General features: G+C 40.9%; 1 non-coding gene across 1 annotated transcript; it reads left to right on the forward strand.

Moving 5' to 3' along the window:
* The first annotated feature begins 2,935 nt into the window (after positions 1 to 2,935).
* On the forward strand, positions 2,936 to 3,042 carry LOC113002438 (small nucleolar RNA R71). The gene has a single exon (XR_003268000.1). It is a non-coding gene; the product is annotated as a small nucleolar RNA R71 (small nucleolar RNA).
* Positions 3,043 to 4,444: the final 1,402 nt, after the last annotated feature.

Here is a 4,444-nt window from a genome sequence, read left to right on the forward strand (position 1 = left end):
CTTATTGGAAATAATGTGGCCTAAAACTATACCTTGCTCAACCATAAAATGACATTTTTCAAAATTTAGAACAAGGTTAGTTTCAATGCATCTATTCAAAACTTTTTCCAAACTATTCAAACAACCATCAAAAGAGGATCCATATACAGTGAAATCATCCATAAACACCTCTATGCAATTTTCTAAAAAATCACTGAAAATACTAATCATGCACCGCTGGAAGGTACCAGGGGCATTGCACAGGCCGAAAGGCATCCTCCTATAAGCAAAAGTGCCAAAGGGGCAGGTGAATGTGGTCTTTTCCTGATCCTCAGGAGCAATAGTAATTTGCATATAACCAGAAAAACCATCAAGGAAACAGTAGTGGGATTTACCTGCCAGGCGTTCAAGCATCTGGTCAATGAATGGCAGGGGAAAATGGTCCTTTTTGGTAACCTGGTTCAGCCTCCTATAGTCAATGCAGACTCTCCAACTGTTCTGCACCCGAGTAGGAATCAGCTCCTCCTTCTCATTTCTAATCACTGTGAGGCCAGTCTTTTTCGGGACTACCTGGACGGGACTCACCCATTGGCTGTCGGAGATAGGATAAATGATTCCAGCATCCAAAAGCTTGGTTATCTCCTTCTTCACTACATCAAGAATCACCGGGTTGAGTCTTCTCTGTGGCTGTCTTACTGGTTTAGCTCCATCCTCTAAATTTATTCGATGCATACATGTGGATGGGCTAATACCAGGAATGTCTGCCAGGGTCCAGCCTATAGCCTTCTTATGCTTCTTGAGAACTGACAACAACTTCTCCTCTTGCTCATCAGCAAGGGAGGCAGATATAATCACTGAAAAACTCTTGCTATCATCCAAGTAAGCGTATTTTAAATTTGATGGCAGAGGCTTCAATTCTGGTGTGGTCGGCTGGACAGTGGTAGAAGGAGATGGTTTCTCAGCCTTTACCTCATAAAGAAAGTCAGAGGTATGTGTACTTCCTGAAACATGGTTAGTCCTATCTGACTCTATAAAATCAATCTCAAGAGGTAAAACACCACCACCAGGCATGCAATCAATATCACTCTCAGATTCACTCTCAGCATCAAATTCAGGCATATGATCAAGTACAATTTCAGACTCAATGCATGAAGAGTGAGAGGCATGCAGATTAGAGTAAAGATCAGTCATGTATTCATCAACAACATGGTCAATTATTTCAGCACGAAATACAGAAAGATCTTCAGATGGGTATTTCATAGCATCCAGAATATTAAAATGAACAGTTATATCACCAAACTCCATGGACAGTGTGCCTGCATAAACATCTATCTTAGTTCTAGCAGTTTTCATAAAGGGTCTGCCTAGAATGATGGGAACTGATCCTTGAGAAAATCCATCTTCCATATTCAAGATATAAAAATCAACAGGGAAAATCAGTTCACCAACTCTAACTAAGACATCTTCTATGAAACCAACAGGATAGGAAACACTTCTATTAGCTAAATGAATTACCACATCAGTTGACTGCAAGGGACCTAGAGATAGAGAATTAAAAATCGACAGAGGCATAACACTAACAGAGGCTCCTAAATCTAGCATGGCATTGTCAAACTTACTATTCCCTATAATACAAGGTATGCTGAATGTACCTGGATCTTTGCATTTTTCAGGAATTTGAGGAACATATTTACCAATCAATGCGGAGACATTTCTGCCCATGCTAATTTGTTCACTTCCTTTAAGCTTCCGCTTATTAGTGCACAGCTCCTTCAAGAATTTGGCATATCTTGGAATTTGCTTTATTGCATCCAACAGAGGTATGTTTACCTCTACTTTTCTAAACGTTTCCAAGATCTCTTTCTCTGCCTCTTCCATTTTTTTGTTGGAAACTGCTCTTGGAGGGAATGGAAGAGGGGGAATGTGCTGCTTCTGCAAATCAGAATTACCTGTGGAAGAAGATTCACCTGCACAGAAATTGTTAGGTAGATTTTTGTCATCACCTTTTTCTGGAATAGAGTGAAGTTTGGCAGGTTCATTTGCAGATGAGGAAGGTGCTACGGGTTGAGGTCCTTGACACTGCTTTCCCGACCTCAATGAAATGGCACTGACATTTTTGGGGTTTTGGACAGCTTGAGAAGGCAGCTTGTCAGAATTCTGGGACTGTTGTTGATTCAATTGAGTAGCTAATTGTCCCATCTGATTGGTTAAGCTCTGAATGGAGGCTTTGGTCTCTTGCTGAAACTGCATGTTCTGCATAGTCATTTGCCTCACAAGTTCTTCGAGGGAAGGTTGTGGAGGGGCCTCAACTGTTGGCTGTTTCTGGGGTTGTTGCTGTTGTTGGATTGGTGGAGGAATGTATGGTCTGCTTGGGCCAACAGCATTTTGGAAGGAAGGAGCAGGCTGCTGTTGTTGTTGCTGAGGGCTGGACCATCTGAGGTTAGGGTGATTCCTCCATCCAGGGTTGTATTTGTTGCTGGAAAGGTCATAATTGCTCTGCTGTGGTTGATTTTGCTGCTGAGGTTGAGGAGGTCTATTGTAAATATTTGCAGCATAAGCTTCAGACTGCTCAATTGCTCCAGGTTGCTGCATGGAAGGGCAAAGGTCTGTATGGTGGTCAGCAGAGGAGCACAAACCACAAACCCTTGCGACAGGTACAGATTTCTGATTCAAGGCCAACTGGGTTACCAAGTTGACCAACGCATCCAGTTTGCCTTCAAGCTTCTTAGTTTCAGATGATGCAGATGGGTTTGTAGCTACCTCATGCACTCCTCTAATGATTATGGCATCATTTCTGGCGCTAAACTGCTGGGAGTTGGAGGCCATCTTCTCAATTAAATTTCTGGCTTCAGCAGGAGTCATGTCTCCAAGGGCTCCACCACTGGCAGCATCTATCATACTTCTCTCCATATTACTGAGTCCTTCATAAAAATATTGGAGAAGAAGCTGTTCTGAAATCTGATGGTGGGGGCAACTGGCACATAGTTTCTTCAATCTCTCCCAGTACTCATACAGGCTCTCTCCACTGAGTTGTCTAATACCTGAGATATCCTTCCTGATGGCTGTGGTCCTGGAAGCAGGGAAAATTTTTTCTAAGAATACTCTCTTAAGGTCATCCCAGCTCGTGATGGACCTTGGAGCAAGGTAATACAGCCAGTCCTTTGCCACTCCCTCTAATGAATGAGGAAAAGCCTTCAGAAATATGTGATCCTCTTGGACATCTGGGGGTTTCATGGTGGAGCAGACAATGTGAAATTCTTTCAAATGTTTGTGCGGGTCTTCACCTGCAAGGCCATGAAACTTTGGAAGCAAATGAATCAGTCCAGTTTTAAGAACATATGGGACATCCTCATCAGGGTATTGGATGCACAAGCTTTCATAGGTGAAATCAGGTGCAGCCATTTCCCTTAGAGTCCTCTCACGAGGTGGAGGTTGTGCCATGTTCTCAGAATGTGCAAAATCAGAATGCTCAGAATCAGAATGCTCAAAATTATAATGCTCAAGATCAGGATGTTCAAAATCACCAATAACAGAATGCACAGATTCACCAGTTATGGAATGCTCAGAATGATCAAAAGGTATAAAATGATGCCTAACTAATCTATGAAATGTCCTATCTATCTCAGGATCAAAGGGTTGTAAGTCAGATGGATTGCCTCTAGTCATACACTACATTTAGCATGCACACAACTAGTTGCCTTGTCATGTAAATAAAGGTGTAGGTTTGAACTACAGCTACCCTCAAATGATATCCAAATGACTTGAAATTTTGTGAGCAACCTTATAAAATGATGAGAAGATAGCACAAAAAATTTCAGACAAAAATTCAAATTCTAACTATGAAAGCTAAAATTGGTAGGTTAAGAAAAATAAGTGAATAAAACTTGAAAAATAAAAAACTTTTGACAGAATCGCTTTTTTTGGATGATGGAGACCTCAGCCGGCCTATGGCCGGCTGCCACGGCGTAGGAAATTTTTTTCTACCACAAATGCATATATAATAATTGCGATTCTGATAAGCGGAGCAAAAGTTATGGCCGTTTGAAGTTTTGACAAACACAAAATTTGCTAGTTTTTTTTGGAACTTTCAAATCTGACCAAACTAAAGGCTCTAGCTATTTTTCCCACAAAATATGGATTAAAAGAAGTTACCACAAAAAAATTCAGCCAAAAATAACAACCCTAGCTACTAAAACAAAAAATCCCAATTAATTCAGCATGGGTGGTCGCTAAAATCCGTCTCTAATTGATTTCTACTACTACTCTGTTTTTCCGCAAGCTGATTTCTACTACTACTCTGTTTTCAAGCACAATCTTCACAGCAAAACACCCAAGACTGAAACAGGGGAAACGCTTAATGGTAAAACTGAAACAGAACACACATTAAACAAAATACCAGGACACTAATCAACACTAACACACATACTAACACAATACTAACAATTAAACATAAAACACGAAAGGA

Source organism: Glycine max, chromosome 8, assembly GCF_000004515.6.
Source record: "Glycine max cultivar Williams 82 chromosome 8, Glycine_max_v4.0, whole genome shotgun sequence".
In the NCBI taxonomy this organism is placed as follows: Eukaryota; Viridiplantae; Streptophyta; class Magnoliopsida; order Fabales; family Fabaceae; genus Glycine; species Glycine max.